The sequence below is a fragment of the Crinia signifera genome, chromosome 4 (assembly GCF_055691185.1).
Source record: "Crinia signifera chromosome 4, ASM5569118v1, whole genome shotgun sequence".
NCBI lineage: Eukaryota > Metazoa > Chordata > Amphibia > Anura > Myobatrachidae > Crinia > Crinia signifera.
Window position 1 is genome coordinate 203,878,558 of NC_139220.1, and position 17,998 is coordinate 203,896,555.

General features: G+C 45.5%; 1 long non-coding RNA gene across 2 annotated transcripts in view; it reads right to left on the minus strand.

The window, feature by feature from the left end:
• The window catches only part of LOC146074874 (uncharacterized), a 55,193-nt gene that overhangs the window by 36,373 nt on the left and 822 nt on the right, over positions 1 to 17,998 (minus strand). For both annotated transcript variants that reach the window (XR_014473469.1, XR_014473470.1), the window contains exon 2: positions 7,066 to 7,147. This is a non-coding gene — a long non-coding RNA (uncharacterized LOC146074874). The remainder of the gene's footprint in view (positions 1 to 7,065; positions 7,148 to 17,998) is intronic.

A 17,998-nucleotide genomic window follows, 5' to 3' on the forward strand; every position in this document is an offset into this window, starting at 1 on the left:
TTTTTAACAAGCTTACTAGCTCCGTCAGCGGCGGAAAAGATCCCCTTTGGGCTATCTTACACGCCTCACAAGTTGCACCCATGTATTCCTCTGGTAACACCTGGTCACAGAGAGAACATTTAGCTGGGCGATGCTTCTTGTGTCTTACTCCATCAGACTCCTTTTTGCTGGTGTCAGATCTACAAAAAAAAATTTTTTTTTAATTACACTCAGCTTATAGGTAATACTTAAATCACATACTTTGCCTCTAGCTTACCCTGAGACTCTCTGCCTTTTCTCTTCCTGCATTATGCCTTCTCCTTGCTTAGTAGCTTTTAGCTAGAAGCAAAACCATAATCAGTATTTTAGCATAATTGCCCTCCTCTGGCTACAGCCATCTCTGGAGTCTTACCGGTCTGCTGGGTTTCATTGGTTCGTCACCGCGGGGAACACGCACTGCGGGGAACACCTGTAGGCTCTTTACATGTCCGCCATGCCTGTTTTGAATCCACCGGTATATATCCTTAGCGTCCTATTGACGCTCATGCGTGCCGGCGCGTCCGTCCGCGTCTGATGACGTCAGACGCGCCGCACGTTCCCTCTGTCCGGCCGCCCAGTGACGTCAGACGCCGACTGGACATAAACGCTGGTTCCTGCGCCTGTAGGGCGCCTCCACGCTGACCGCACATTCCCGCCGGCGCCTGTACTCACACCCAGCGTGTCCTGCACATACTCTCCCTCCGGCAGGATCTCCCAGCAGACTCAGGTACCCTTACTGCACTCGACAGCGGGTTACCTTTATCCTTGTAGCCTGTCCCCAACAGCACTAGACTGTGGAGAGAGCTCGGCAGCTCAGGGTAAGCTTCTATTCCACTACCCTGGAAAGGAAAAAAGACACTGAGACCTGTATGGGAGGGGCTTATATGGGGACCAGTGTTCTCTTTTTTTTTGTCTCCTTTCCAATAGACTACCCTCTGGGACTTAACCCATTAGTGGCTGCCATGGGGAGGTAGAGGAAACCTTATTCAAAATGACTATTAATACAATGGTTATTGTGCATTATATAAGCAATGCAGGGAAATGACGCTGATGATCCCATTTCAATGAAAATATCTATTATTTATCTCCCCCCCCCCCCCCCCCCCCAACATAACATGTAATGGTTGCATAATGTGGATGTGGGTTAGGCTTGATTGCCAGACTCTTCAGGGAGATTTATACTATTTCAGAGTCTCCTGCTTAATGTAGAAGGGTAGTAAACTATGCCTTATGCCAGCACTTGTGATTCTCCTGACGAAATGAATTTCTCCTACATTGGCAAATAGTAATACAAGGAGTGTTAGAATTACTTCTCAAACACATTGTTAGTGTGTAAGTGATTAAGCCCATTTGATAAGCCTTGGATTTGCACCATGCACACCACTGTTGCTGATTCAGCCAATACAAACACCACATCCAACTATTCATTCTGAGACTGCATTAAACACTGGTGACCAGCAGAGAGACAGAAATGACTTCTGCGCCATCTCTCCCAGCGATTTTCATTTATTGCCTCTGACAGGACCATAATTGCCTCCTACAAAGATCTGTTATGAGAATATTCTTTAATTAAATTGTTACTTGTTTTGGCATCCCACATAATGCTCTGAAGCTTAAAACACACCAGCACGTTATAACAAAGGCATTACAGGTGTGTCATCTTTATTAAATTATATTAGTTTATTTCCAGAAACATGTTTCTACCATCATAGTCAAAAGATTAACATTTAGGGGGGTATTCAATGTCAGGGTCACGGCATTCGAGCTTCGACCGAGAACACGCAGGCGGGATTCAATGTCCCGCCTGCCGGGGAGCGAAAAGGGGGCGTAGCCGTGAGTTGCGGCCGGGAAGAGGCGAGCTGCAGCCGGCAGCTCGTCACTTCCCGGCTGTTCTCGGCAGAACGAGCCAGACAGCTAGTGATGTCGGGCTCGTTCTGCCGAGATACCCTGCTCAATGCTGTCGGGGAGGTGCTCGCCGGAGATTGAATATCCCCTTAAAGTACCAAATAATTTGTGAAATGGGAACATTATGCAAGTAAAGCAATGCAGGGAACAGCAGAACTAGTGTCTCATCTTTGTTATAAATATATAGAAAAACAATACAATTTTTATCTCAGTCAATTCACCATTTACAATAAACAACAGACATGTAACTCTCTCTGCACATGTTACATCAGCCCCACCTGCAGTGCATATGGTTGTGCCCATTAAAGAAGGACTTTGCTTTAGCAAACCAACCTGAATCACCCCCTTTATGTCATGTGCCACAGATCTAAGGGATCTAAAGTAGGCCCCATATTCCAAGGGATTTGGCTAAAGTAAAACAAAAGCATACACAACTTTATACAGATGACCAGAGTATGGGGCAATATGTTTTGAAAGTTACTGTGACTCAATTCACTCTCTATATTAATACAGTAGATCGCTAATACCCCTTTCACACCGGCCACCCGGGATTACCTGGCATTTTTGACTGCTGGGTCATTTTGCCAGATGAAGCCTGGCCCTAATCACACCAGAAGCAAATTCCCAGGTTAAAGCTTTTCAACCCTGGAATTTTTATGAAAAAGAAGGGTTTTTCTTTGGTGTGAAAAGGTCAACACGGGTCTTAAATCCCGGCACTCCGACCCTCGTCAAGAGCAGGGTCGGAGTGTTGGGATTTAAGACCCGTGTTGACCCTTTCACACCAAAGAAAAACCCAGGTTTAAAGAATAAAGGATCACTTATCCTAAAAGGAGTCTCCTTATTTTGAAAAAAATTATGAGAGAAATTTCTGATAAGAATACCAGTGAAATGGACTATATGTGAACTGGATAGGTGGTACTCATTATAGCGCACTCCGATAACCCCCCTTTTATATATATATATATATATATATATATGTATATATAATTTGCATTACAAGAGAAGTTATGCTACTTTCAAGTAAAAGAAGCACAGATGCTTGAGATTCAAGAAGCAGATTGTAGTAACAGCTACTACAAGCCAATCGGAATCGTCGTTCTGAGGACCAATGTTCAGCTGTCGTATATGAGAAGGTGCAAGGTCATGTTCAAAGGTGGGAAAGGTCAGTTTGGCTTATTATTATTGCAGAATAAAGTTGGTTACTGAAGTGCAATAATGGTTGGATGTTGTGTGTATTGTTTAGTGCTATTGACAGTGTAAAAAATAAATAGAACAATGTCGTCCAGGCAAAGTGGTGACTGGTCACCCAGGTAGAGACCCAGGATTGTTGTTTTACGTTAAAATGATGGTACTTGTTTCCTAGCAGGGCGCCCACTAAGCTATTTGCTTAGTGGGCTATTCTGCGTAGTGCCTTGCGATGCACGATGCGATCTCAGTAGTTAATTTAGTTAATTTATTCACTGCACCCTGAGTGAAATCGCATCGCACATCGCATCGCATGGCCCTTTTTTGTGGCGTGAGATGTGATCTCAGTAGTTCATATGGTAAAACACCTAAAACATCACCACTCTCCACGTCACCCCGAAGCGTGGTGGGCCCCACGAGGGGCGTCGGAATGCGTCCTCCGACCTTTTTATACCCCCACTATCCACGTCGGGGTGGAGTTGATTTTATATAGTGTGGCGAGTGCAGCGAGCCACCGAGCCCGAAGCGTGGCGAGCATTGCGAGCCCCGCGAGGGTACGTGGATTACTTTACATGTATTCCACGTCCCCTCGCGGGGCTTCGGACTTGGTGGCTCGCTGCGCTTGCCACACTATATAGAATATGAAAAGGTCAGAGGACGCGTTCCACTGCCGCTCGCCACGCTTCGGGGTGACGTGGAGAGTGCTGGTGTTTTACCATATTAACTACTGAGATCGCATCTCACATCTCACGCCACAAAAAGCCATGCGATGCGATGTGCGATGCGATTTCACTACGTTAGCGTACGTAGGAAATCTGGGCGCCCTGCTAGGAAACAAGTACCAAATGATCTTTTGTATGCAGCAATTGCGAGAGAAGTTGGTGGGAATGTGACAACATCAGGAGTAGGAATGTTTTGTTTACGCTATCAGAAAACACAATCTATACAAAACAAAGAAGGATAAGGCCGGAAAAACAGCTGTTGATGATAGGAGAATAAAACAAATTTGTGTCAGGGACAGATGGATGTAATCTGTGGCCATTAGCAGTGAACTGAATGCAACTGGTGTTTCTGTCAAGAATGGTTCGGAGAAGACTAACGGAGGTTAGCCTAAAAGGTAGGATTCCCCCCCAAAAAAGCCATTGGGGGCCAATCAAAATGCAGGGGCGGGGCTTCACATATGCCAGGGGTGGAGCTATGCTACGAATCCCAGCACCTTGGGGAAAAAGCAAAAAATGTATTATTCGTTTAAGCTTGACATCGATGTGGGAAACCATCTGGTTCTCCCCCATCGATGGCAAAACTATTCAACATCAGCCATAGACCATCAATGCTTTCTAATCATCGATGGTCGATGGACATCCGTAGTCAGCTCCACTCACTGTGTACACGAGGCTGAAGCCTGCCGGGGAGAGTGCAGGCCACAGGGTGGGTGCGGGGCTGCAGGTGGAGGGAAATTCTCCGTGCCCCAGGAGAGCATAAAGTGGCTTCGGGGCTGAAGGTGGAGGGAGAGTACTATTACTGTGGTGCAATCCTTCAGCAGCCACAGGCACAGCAGGAGGAGGAGATCCCCCCAGCCTGGCACCTAGGTGGCCTCTGTTCTGTGTCTGGCTCTGGTGCGGCTGATGCACTGTGATTGGCTCCCAGGCAGTCTCTACACAGTAAGTGGCTCCCAGGCGGCTACAGCAGAGCGTGTCCCCAGGGAAAATAAGAACAAATAAGTCTGGCAGCAGGGCCGGTGCAAGCCCTGTCAGCGCCCCAGACGACCCCCCGCCTGCTGCACCCCCCCCCCCTTCACCCGCTCTGCAGGGGCGGGGGCAGCGGGCACCACCCGCAGACTACCTCTCTGCTCTGAGGCTGACCAGCAGGGGGGGGGGGGGGGGGGGCAGCTGGAGCCTGCCGCTGACTAGCTGGGGTGGGGGGCAGTGGATTAGCTGGGGTGGGGGGGCTGCAGACACTCACAATCATAATCCATGGGCGGGCTCCAGGCGGGGGGGGGGGGGGGGGGCATTGTTCCTGGTCTTGGGGTATGTGAAAGTATGGAGGATTTTTTTGGGGGTGACTAGTCGCACAGAAAATATCTGAGGTAAATTTTATGGTGGACCCCTCCTAAATAGATTCAAATTCCTTCTCAAATGGACAAAACCATGTGCACTGCAGGTGGAGCAGATGTAAAATATGCAGAGAGAATCAGATGTGGGTAAGTTGTTGGCATACTAATCTGCTGCTTGTAAAACCATATTATAAGTGTGGATTCAGGATACCCCTCCAACTTATAAAAAAATATATTTCATATGGAATGCATTTTGAAAAAGAAACCTGCAGAAAACCTTTTTTTCACCACTTGGGGAAGCTATTCTACCACTCTCTACTAGGAAAACGATATTCTCAAGTTTTAAAAATACTTTATGGTATGAGGAGTGTATGAGGGTTTGATCAAATAAAATGTTTAAAAAATTACATACAGTATTGTAGTCTTGTCCAAATCGTATGTAGATAAAATCTTATGTAGTTCAAATAGCACACTGTATAAAGTTCAAATTGCATAGCACACATAATACCTCGAATCGTACTTAGCACACATCTCACAGTGCATCTTTCTGGTTCACTCTCAGAGGCAAATTCCTTCTCAAATGGACAAAACCATGTGCACTGCAGGTGGGGCAGATGTAACATGTGCAGATAGAATTAGATTTGGGTGGGGTTTTACTTCAAAGTGAAATCTATATTGCAGTGTAAAAATAAAGCAGCCAGTATTTTCCCTGCACAGAAAAAAAATAAGTAACTCAAATCTAATTCTCTCTGCACATATTACATCTGCCCCACCTGCAGTGCACATGGTTTTGTCCATTTGAGATGAAATTTGCCTCTGAGACTGAACCAGAATAAGGCCCGATGTGTGGCACCATGAGACAAATGAACCCTTAATTAAATCGCATTATGGGCCCAATTCAGACCTGATAGTTGGGCTGCAAATCTTTAGAGCCCAGCGATCAGTTAGCCACCTCCCCACCAGAGTGAAAACCTGTCCCTGTGCCTGGCTGCAAATAGTGGGAAATCCATTCACATTCACTCACCAGTAAATGGATTCTTCTTCCCCACCGTGAGCAGTGGCCGTGTAGCCAGATACTTACTTGGCGCTGCGATACAGGAGAGGAGTCCAGGCCGGAGCGGACTTCAGAGATACTCCTTAAAAACTCCCAGGATCTGCCTGCATTTTCCTTGACACTCCCAGAAAATGGGCAGTGCCCCCCCCCCCCCAAATGCCAGTCAGCAGGCAATCATCTAGTGAACAGCTTTGTTCACAGGATGGCCTTGCGCATACGCATTATGCAGCATGCGGTTGTTGATAATTGGCAGGGCTGCGAATTCGCCGCAAACGGGCCAGAATTGGGCCCTATAGGTACTAGCTTGTATACATAGGCGTGCGCACATAGGGTGTTAGGGGTGCACAGGCACCCCCTAATGCTGTGCCCACCCTTATATACTTTTGCTTTTTAGAACTGGTATTCCATTAAAACAAGTGCCCATCAATCAATTATGTGTGTTTGCATTGTTAATTGTAATAGACCATTGTCATATCACTACATACCTGCATCATCCATATATGTTTATGACTGTATTTGCATGTACTGTTACACAGAGTAATTAGAAGATTAAAACTGAACTAGGCAGAAGATTATGGTGCGGCTGAGAGATGTTTTATATTGTAGCGAGTGCCAATAGCTGATGGTAGACACATCTGATTGGTGTTGTAAGACACCCCCTAATGAAATGTGCTGCGCACGCCTATGGTTGTAATGAAATGTGCACCCCCTAATGAAATGTGCTGCGCACGCCTATGCTTGTATATATATAATAATATATTTCTCCCACCCCAACTCAACAGACTTTAGGAACAGCTACGCACGCCGCTTTCACAGGAATCAAGATCACAGTGACTAAATTGTTATTTACCTTCCAGGCACAAATTCTTGAGGAGTGATGCAGGTCCGAATGCCACTACAACTTTTCATTGCTATTCATGTTCAACAGTGACCTATTGTAGTAATAATAGAGGTGTCAAAACTACTGATAAACGTAATCTTTCCAAACATGTAAAAAGCAACAACATAGAGGCCCATCTGTAACCAGGGTAGTTCTGACATTTGAATTGACAAATTGTACTGGAAGGCTGCCAGCTACTATAAGTGAGCAACATGGTTGGTGCCAGATCAGGTTGTGTGCTTGTTTCTATAATTAGGCTGTTCAGAAAATAATCTCTAATACGTCTATCTACATTATATACACATACAATATGTACTGCGAATGCCCCCTGCTGGCTTCTTGTAGACTACATGTAGCACAAATAATCCAAAGAATAAAACTGTTCTGGTCAAAGTACCTGCAAAAATTAAATTAAATTATACTATTCATATAACTTACCAAACCCAGATCATTATTCAGAAGTTTATTGTATGCAGGTTATCTAAACATCTTCATTTGTATTTGTTATTAATTTGAGCAGCTTTTATTAGTTACATATTCCACATATATAGCAGTTGTCTTTATAATTCATTAAATGGACTATTTTGTGCGTTACGTGGAGGCCAATGCTACTGCTCACAAGGATGCCAGACGCCAAGTGTAAAATGCAGCTTGGTCATAGAGGCAGTCATAATACCGACAGCAGAATTCTGGGGTATTATTATTAAGGGGTGGGTTGGGGGGTTGGGGAGGGTTAAGGAAGGTTATGACTAGATACTAATGAGGAGGGATAGGACAGGAATAGTCTGAGGGGAGAGGCGGGTTTAGACTGCGGGAAGGGAGTGTTGAGGTTAGGGGTGATAGTAGAAGACCCCTATCAGATCTTCTTACCGCCAGTGATCCATACATTATGTATTCTGGTCATACAGTGTGTACAAGTGTCTTTATATTGTTTGGAATGCGTGTCTATAAAGGTTGAGTATTCCTTATACGGATACCCAAAACAGAAATATTCTGAAAACTGTCACCGGCGCACCCGCGCAATGCATTCTTGGGATTGGGGATGCTGCTGAGGATGAATCTGATGGTTGCCGTGGACGCCAGGGGACTGCCAGGGACCAATTGAGTATGTTAAAAAAAAATCTGTAATCAAGAATAATCCCTTATCCAAAATGCTTGTGGTCCTGAGCATTTTGGATAAGGGATATTCAACCTGTATTAACCTTGAGACACTTTATCAAAACCAAACCACATGAAGAATGCACATGCTATGGCACCATCTACTGGACCGAATTTGACCAATGAAGGTGTGGCTAGCATGTTAGGTTAATTTGCAGTGTGAGAACAAATCATAAACAGTTTACCCTTTTCTACTGTATAATAAAACCACAAGTTATTGTTTAATCTATTTTATATTTGGCCAGAGTTTGTTTAGTTTTCCACTGCTTGTGTGGGTTTCTTCCAGATACTCTGCTTTCCTCCAACACAATGGCCCTTATTCTAGTTGATTCGGATGGATGCATATTTCGGACAAGAACCAAGTGTTCTTAGCCCCACCTACCATATGGGGCTAAGAACACTCTGAAGAAGACGCTGAGTGTACGGACAGCGAGTGGATGTTTCATGTGAACACCTCCTCCATAGAAATATCAAATTTGACGACAGATAAGAACCTATTTGGCCCATCAAGTCTGCCCCCTTTTTTTTACCCTTCAGGTAAACTCAACCCTTTTTAATCCTTATTTCTTTATTGTAAGGATATCAATATGCCTATCCCAAGCATGTTTAAATTGTTCTACTGTCTTAGCCTCTACCACCTCTGATGGGAGGCTATTCCACTTATCCACTACGATTTCTGTGAAGTAATTCTTTCTAACATTTCCTCTGAACCTACCTCCCTCCAGTTTCAGTGCATGTCCTCGTGTTCAATTACTTCTTTTCCCTCCTGTACTATGTTAAAACCCTTGATATATTTGAAGATTTCTATCATGTCACCCCCCCCTTTCCCTTCTCTGCTCCAAACTATACATGTTAAGATCTTTTAGTCTTTCCAGGTAAGTTTCCTGCCTTTAAGTCACTTGAAATAGTGACTCCTAGATCCCTTTCCTACTCAGTAGTTTCCATTATAGTACCATTGATACTATATTGAGCCTTTGGGTTTTTGAGTCCCAAGTGCATAATTTTGCATTTTTTAGCATTAAACTGTAGTTGCCATGCTCTTGACCAATTCTCAAGTTTACCTAGATCACCAGTCATTTGATTTACCCCTCCTGGTGTGTCTACTCTGTTGCATATCTTTGTTTCATCTGCAAAATGGCATACTTTCCCTTCAATACCATTTGCAATGTCACTAACAAAGATATTAAAGAGCACTGGCCCAAGTACAGATCCCTGGGGTACTCCACTGGTAACATGTCCCTCCATATAATGCACTCCATTTACTACATTTGTCTGTTTCCTATCCTGCAACCAGGTTCGTATCCATTTAATTGTTTTATAATCCAGTCCCATACTTTCAAGCTTATTTAGCAGCCTGCGATGTGGGACAGTGTCAAATGCCTTACTAAAGTCTAGATATGCCACATCTACGGCCCCCCGTTCACCTATTATTTTGGTCACAGAGTCAAAAAAGTCAATAAGATTTGTTTGGCATGATCTCCCTGCAGTAAAACCATGCTGTTTTTGGATCCTGTAAGTTGTTTAATATAAGATATTCCACTTCTTTATTTTAATAGTGTTTCCATTAATTTCCCTACTACTGATGTAAGGCTCACTTGTCTGTAGTTACTTGTTTCTTCTTTGCTTCTGCTTTTGTGCAGTGGAACTACATTTCCTCTTTTCCAGTCCTCTGGAACTGCACCTGTATCTAGTGACTGGTTGAATAAATCTGTTAATGGTGCTACCAGCACATCTTTTAGTTCTTTTAGTATCCTTGGATGTATTCCGTCTGGGCCATTGATTTATCCGCTTTTAGGCCCTTATTCAGATCTGATCGCAGTACACATTTGTTCTCAAAATGGGTTATTTTGTTTCAGCGCAGGGTAAATACTGGCTGCATTCATTTTACACTGCAATTTAGATTTCAGTTTCAACACACCCCACCCAAATGTAACTCTCTCTGCACATGTTACATCTGCCCCACCTGCAGTGCACATGGTTTTGGCCATTTTGAGAACAAATTTGTGCTGCGATCAGATCTGAATAAGGGCCTTAGTCTTGAGAGTTCTGTTAGGACTTTCTCCTTAATAAATGTACTTCCATGTACCTTATTTTTATGAATGTCCTTGCAACTTAACTGTGGTCCCTTCCCTTCTCCTTCTATAGTGAATACGGAGCAAAAATAATTATTTAGATGATCTGCAATTGCCTTGTATCCCTCCAACATATTCCGAAGTCTAATTATTGCTCCATTTGATTTTCTCGATTCACTTATATACTTAAAAAAAGTTTTGCTTCCTTTATCTACTGACTGAGCCATTTTCTCCTCAGCTTGTGCCTTTGCACGCCTGATCACTTTCTTAGCCTCCTTGCGTCTGGCAAGATACACCTCTTTGTCGTTATTATTTTGAGTCTGCTTGTATGTCCTAAAAGCCATCTTTTTTGCTTTTACACTAGTTGATACCTCTTTTGTAAACCACACTGGCTTCCTTTTCCTGGTGCTTTTCTTAACCCTTTTGAGACAAAGGTCCGTTGCCTTTAGTATTGCACTTTTTAGTTTTTTCCCAACTCTCCTGCACACCTTTTAAGTCCCTCCAATCTGCTATTGAATTGCTTAAACAACTCCCCATTTTTGCAAAGTCAGCCTTCCTAAAATCCAATACCTTAGTTTTTGTGTGACTGGAGTTGGACCCTGCCTTGATACTAAACCATACTGCTTGATGATTACTGGATCCTAGATTCTCACCCACAAATATGTCTGATATCCTTCCACCATTTGTGAGTATTAAATCGAATATTGAGTCTTTACGAGTAGGCTCCCTCACCAATTGTTTGAGAGATGCTCCCTGTAGGGAATTTAGAAATTAGCAACTTGTAGTTGATCTTGCAAAAAACTTCTCCCAATTCACATCAGGTAGATTAAAGTCTCCCATGAGTATGACCTCTCCCTTTAAAACCATTTTAGTGACATCAAGCAATAGGCTCTTGTCCAAATCCTGCCCCTGGCCTAGTGGCCTATAGATTACCCCAGTGCAAATAGTGTCCTTCTCCCCCATTTCTATGGTCACCCAAAGGGCCTCATTTTTTTCTTCAATGTTTTGTATTAAAGTAGCATTTATACTTTTCTTTACATACATTGCTACCCCTCCTCCCATTCTTCCCTTCCTAAATAAATTGTATCCTGGTATAGCTATGTCCCAGTAATGATTCTCATTACACCATGGGCAGTATTCAATTAGGCCAATTCGCCATGTTTCATGGCGAATTTGTGCTATTTTCACTTTGGAAGGTGATTTTTGTGTGTCAGAAAGTGAATCACCCTATTCAACGTGCACTTTTTGCCGAGGGTGAACAGTGAATGAGGGACAATTCACCGTCTGATACTCTCCGCAACTCGCTGTGGTTTTTCAATGTGGTTCGCCATGAGTGTATTCAATGAGAAGATGGTGAATTTCTTTCTAAGTGATTTTCGCCGTGTGTCACCGTGTAACAATCGCCATCTTTTCATGGTAAAGTGGAATATGAACTTTTAAAATAATGTTGTTGTTTTTTTGGTGTAAAAAAATCAGGAATTATATTCTGTGAAGGGTCATGTTATTTTTATTCATGTGCTTACTTTTGAGGTATCAGTGCAGTCCATGTGTGCTATTGTTGGTTTGTAGCTGTTTACCTTCAGTTTAACGCAGGTATAACTCTAAAATTACTAACATAATAGCACTTTTATGTCAGCACTTCTATGGAAGCACTAACAGCCTATGGCTTACAGCCTATACTTCACTGATGACATTACACACCCAAGCATTTACAGTGACAGGAAATAATGGTATTACACATTGTTTCATTAAGATAATCACAATTAAGATGTAGAATTGTCACACGTAGCCGCGGCGGGTACAGTACTCTGTACCCTGTACAGTGTGCAGGCTCCGGTCTGCGGTGTGCGGGTAGCGGCAGCTCTGGGTAGGGATGGCAGCAGGGGAGCGTCGGGTAGCGGCGTCTTCGCAGATAGTGGCGCCGGGAGGCCGGCGTCGCCATCTTGGTTGAGGGCAGGAGACAGATTGGCCCAGAGTGGAGGTTCCCTCCTCATCCTGCGCTGACAGCCAATGGCAGCCGCCCCCTGGGGATATAGGGGATCTGCCTAGGCTGTTCAGTGTCAGTGCAATGAGTCTTTGGAGTCATTCACAACTCCTAGCTGATTCCCGGATCCTGGCTCTTTCTCTCCTGACTCTGGTGCCTTGCTCCCTGCATCTTGCTACAAGGAAGTTTTCTCCTGACACCAATGCTGCAAGTCCTACCTAGTGCTTGTTCCTGCTTGTGTCCCAGAATTACCCTGCACAGCATTCCGCTGCCCTCCTTCATACAACTTATTCATTCCATCATCTTTCAGTCATCCGGATCCATTTCTTCTGTCATCAAATCAACCTCTTTCCGGATCTTCCTCTATGTACTCTGGCTCATCAAGTATACGTTTCCAGATTTTCCTGCCCGTTATTAATATTGTGCTGGACTCTATTTAATTTATCCCAACTGTCACTTAAAGAAGTATTTGAGTGAAGTTTATCATTTATGAAATCTGTTATTAAACCTGCACGTTTCAATCCTACTCCTCCTGGTCCGTCTCTGGCTTCTGTGCACCACACGACTCCATCCAGCCCTTTAGCCGTGACAAGAATGATCACAGAAAATGTGGCATGATAGAAATGAACATACATGGGAGGAATTCTGGATGTGGAAGTAGTTTGAAGAAGTTGCACTTCTGTTGATTGCAGTTTCCTTCAGTTTCTGTCCAATTTAAGTCCAGGCTGACAGTATGCAATTGTATCTTCCCACTTAGAATCTTCCTACTTTGAATTATGACTAAATTTCTAAAGCCAGATTTCTATAGCCAGCCAAGGCTTAGTCAGCCTCCTATACTTTCATGCAGGGGACTGCCAACCCTGCACACATTCAGTGACTGTAATGGAGTATGCTGGCCTGGACACGCTGGCCAGCAGCTGCACACAGTAGCTGCTCTCAATCTGCAGGGACCGCACGTCCTCCCAGCTTTTTAAGTTCACAAAGGGGGGTCCTAACCCTCTCCTCCGCAAACTAACCATCCCACAGCCTCACCCTCTCCTTCACAGGGGAGCGTCGGAGGCCAGAGCCGCTTGCAGGAGCCCCTGCACAAAGCAGATCCTGCACATAGCCAGGAAAGCAGGGACCTGAGCTGCTGTCAGACAGGAGACCCAGCGTTGTTGAGCGGCGGCTACCTGGGCTGCTTGCAGGAGCCCCGGCCTGGCGCACAGGAGAGTGACAGCTAAAAGGGACTCGGTGCATGGGAGAGAAGGGAATAGCATTATACAAGAGATAGCTGATGATAGGGGGGGAAATAATATCCCTGTCAAAACCCTTTCAAGCCCCTACTGCCCTTACTGTCCATCCTCTCTGCCTCCCCCCCAATCCCGTCCCTCATAACTCTCTCACCTCTCTCCCCTTTTTCTACCCCCTGTCTCTTTCCTTTTTTTGCTCTTTCCCCATCCCCTCTCCTTTTTTCACCCCTACTCTCTCTCTCTCCCTTGCTCTTATCTTTCTCTCCGTGTGCACCCTCTCTCCTGTTTTCCTGCCCCTTCTCTCTCACTCCCCCTCCTTCTCATCTCTCTCTCTCTCTCTCTCTCTCTCTATATATATATCTTCCTCTTTCCCTCTTTTCCCACACTTTCTCTCTATCTCTCTCTTTCCTTCCTCTCCCTCTCTTAGATTGTCTCTCATTCTCTTTCTCTCCCTTTCGCTACCTGAAACCTTCTCTCAGTCCCTGCCACCCTTTCTTACTCCCTGGGCCAAATGTAATAGCTTTCCGAGTTAAGCAGCTGTGTGGGATGCGGGCCGAACTCAGACATTTTCTTAAAACGTCACAGGGAATGGTTTTGCCTTGTTAGTGATTGACCCTTTTAAAAAAAAGTCAGAGTTCAGCCGGCATACGCATGGCCACTGAACTCTGTGGCTATTACATTTGGCCCCATCTCTCCCCCTTTCTCTGCATGACACCCTCTCACTCTGTCTCTTCCCAACACCCTCTCTCTCTTCTGACAATGGTGGGGGTAGGGGGGCCCATTCCAAAATTTTGCTATGGGGCCCACAAAGTTCTAGTTATGCCCCTGGTGGGGAACAAAGGAAATTTCAGAGTCAAGGATAACACCTAGGCAGCGAGCTTGAGAGGTAGGAGTGATTGTCATATTCTCAACAGCAATATCATGGGTTTAACTACAATTTATTGGCGGAAATATAATTAATTCTGTTTTGAAATATTAAGTTTGAGGTGCAGGATGAAACAGCAGAAAGCCATTCAGAAACATGGCCCAATACAGATGGGGACAGGTCCGGGGAGGATAGGTAGAGCTGAGTATCATCTGCATACAGATGATACTGAAATCCAAAAGAGCTGATTAGTTTGAACTGAACCCTGAGGTACTCCAACTGAAAAAGGTAGCAAAGAGGAGGTAGAATCAGAGAAACAAACACTAAAAGAGCGGTTAGATAGGTAGGATGAGAACCAAGAGAGGGATGTGTCTTTAAGACCTAGGGATTGTAGTGTTTGTATGAGAAGTGTGTGGTCAACAGTGTCAAAAGCAGCAGAGATCTAGAAGAATTAGTAGTGAATAGTGGCCTTTAGACTTAGCAGTGACCAGATCTTTCAAAACTTTACTCAGTGCTGTATCAGTGGAGTGTTAGGATCGAAAGCCTAACTGAAGCGGGTCAAATGAGTTGTGCGAGTTAAGAAAGTGTGTGAGGCGAGTGTAGGCAAGTCTTTCAAGTAGTTTGGAGGTGCATGGAAGTTGAGAGATGGGATGGTAGTTTGAGAGAGAGCTTGGGTCAGAATTCATTTTTTTTTTCAGAATTGGAGTAATAACCGCGTGTTTAAACAATGAAGGAAAGACACCAGTAGAGAAAGAGAGGTTACATATTTTAGTTAAGTTTAGGATGAAAACAGGAGACAGAAATGTACTTATTTGTGAGAGTATAGGGTCAAGAGGAGAGGTAGTAGAGTGGGAGGAAGAGAAACGTGCAGATACTTCATCTTCATATGTGGTATCAAATGAAGTAAATGTGTCAGAGGGCTCAGGTAGGGAATTGAGCAGATCACCAACTGAGTTGGAGCATACCAATTCATCTCTGATTTTGTCAATCTTATCCCTGAAGGAGGAAGCAAGATTTTGTGCATGAATAGTGGCTGGTGTCGTGGGTGAGGCAGGGTTGAGAAGTGATTTAAATTTATTAAAAAGACGTTTCGGGTTTGAAGCTTGAGCAGAAATGAGAGTTTGGAAATATGTTTGCTTGGCAGTTTGCAGGGCATAACTATAGGACTGGCAGATAGTCTTATATGTGAGGAAATCCATTGGATTGCGAGATTTATGCTTAACTTGCTGAGAGAGACTTTGTAAGTGTCTTGTTAATTTAGAGTGCCACGGTTGGCGTCTAGGCCTACGCGGAGTGTTGTGGGTAACTGGAGCCACTTCATCCAGGGCTGTTTTGAGAGTTAGGCTTAGATGTGATACCGCCATCTCAGGAGTAGTGAATGCAGAAATAGGAGCTAGCTGTTGTTGCAGAGAGGAGGAGAATTCTTCTATTTCTGCGGGCTTGAGGATTAAGGGATTTCAGTGTTTTAGAGTTTGAAGTAATAGAGGAGAGCATGCAGGTGATAAGGTTGTGATCTGAGAGAGAGAAAGTAGTATTGGTGAATTCAGACACTGAGCACAGTTCAGTGAATACAAGATCAAGGCAGTGGCCCTCCCAATGAGTACAGGAGTCAGTCCATTGGGAGAGGCCGAGAGAGGAGGTTAGAGAGAGAAGTTTGGAGGCATGAGCAGCAGATTTTGGGCTATCAATAGCAATGTTGAAGTCACCCTTGATGATGGTTGCGATGTCACAGGAAAGGAAGTGAGGGAGCCAGGCAGAAGAATCTTTCAGAAATCGTGTTGGTTGCCCAGGTGGGCGATAGATAGCTGCAAATCCTCACACAACTTCAACCTGTAGAGGCATGTGTTGTGTATTTCATACCCTAACATCCACTACGGCATGTGGAAGAATATAATAGCGGGCATAGCGACCCATGCGAGGTGGTGCGGTACACTTGGACAGTGTCCATACTGACCTATGTTGACATAGACACCAAAAACAGATGTTGACCTTTTCCATGTCAACCTTTTGACCCCAATAGTGGTCAACCTTTTGACTGTAGACCTAGACATTGTATATCCAATATACCGTAACCCTGGTCAATGCAGCCAATGCACTGGTAAATGGGTAGTGGTCCACCACCTTGCTCATCTGTGAGACACTGGCTTTAGGGCCTGATCGCTCATCCGCAAATTTGCACATGACCAGAGTGGTTAGCCACCACCCAGACAGAGTGATAACCTGCCCTGTATAAATTTGGGAGTGTATTGTGAAAATTGGGAAAATCCGATCGCACATCCATACGCAATTCACTCACCATCAAATGATTTCCCTAGTCCAGTGGTCTCCAACCTTATTTGACCATGAGCTACTCGAGACAAAAAAAGACAAAAAAAACCTCCCGGAGAGCTACTAAAATTTGTCCAATGACCCTGATACTATGCCGCACACCGTAATGCCCCTGCACAATACGCCGCACACCGTAATGCCCCTGCACAATACGCCGCACACCGTAATGCCCCTGCACAATACGCCGCACACCGTAATGCCCCTGCACAATACGCCGCACACCGTAATGCCCCTGCACAATACGCCGCACACCGTAATGCCCCTGCACAATACGCCGCACACCGTAATGCCCCTGCACAATACGCCGCACACCGTAATGCCCCTGCACAATACGCCGCACACCGTAATGCCCCTGCACAATACGCCGCACACCGTAATGCCCCTGCACAATACGCCGCACACCGTAATGCCCCTGCACAATACGCCGCACACCGTAATGCCCCTGCACAATACGCCGCACACCGTAATGCCCCTGCACAATACGCCGCACACTGTAATGCCCCTGCACAATACGCTGCACACTGTAATGCCCCTGCACAATACGCTGCACACTGTAATGCCCCTGAACAATATGCTGCACAATCTCACTGCACATAATCTCACTGAGCACAGCAGTCAGCCTCCCAGTGATGGGAGGCTTGCTGACACTCACCGCGCGGGTCTGGCCGCTCCAGGCTTCCAGGAGCTCGAGTTCTGCGGCTGTCTGGCTGACACCCAGCCTCTGACACGCACCGCACAGGGATGGCTGCTCCAGGCTGCCGGGAGACATTGGGCTGCGGCGGTCTGGCCGATACCCGGCCACTGACACTGCTTGGGGCTGGCTGCTAGTACCTCTGGTGTGGCTGCCTGGCTGACACTCTGTGTGGGGCTGGCTGCTCTGTGCCCCCTTTGCCCCCCTCTGTATCTGCGTCTGAGGGAGCACAGCGCTGCAGCGCTGTGTTTCCTGTCAGACGCTAGAGGTCAAATATGACCTCCAGCGTCTGTCTCCTCCGAAGTGAGGAGTGTGTGCACTCACTGTGCAGGGGAAGGCGGCAGGCAGCGGACACATGGGCGGGCGGCAGGCAGCGGACACACGGGAGTGTGGGCGGATGGACACACGGGAGGGGGCAGGAGGGCACAGTGGTCGAGCCACCCGTTTCGCTCAGGCGAGCTACCGGTAGCTCGCGAGCGACGGGTTGGCGACCACTGCCCTAGTCTGTGCAAGTGTGAGTAAGTTTGACCCTTCCACAACTCTGCAACAGAGACAGGCTGATCAAGGCCATCA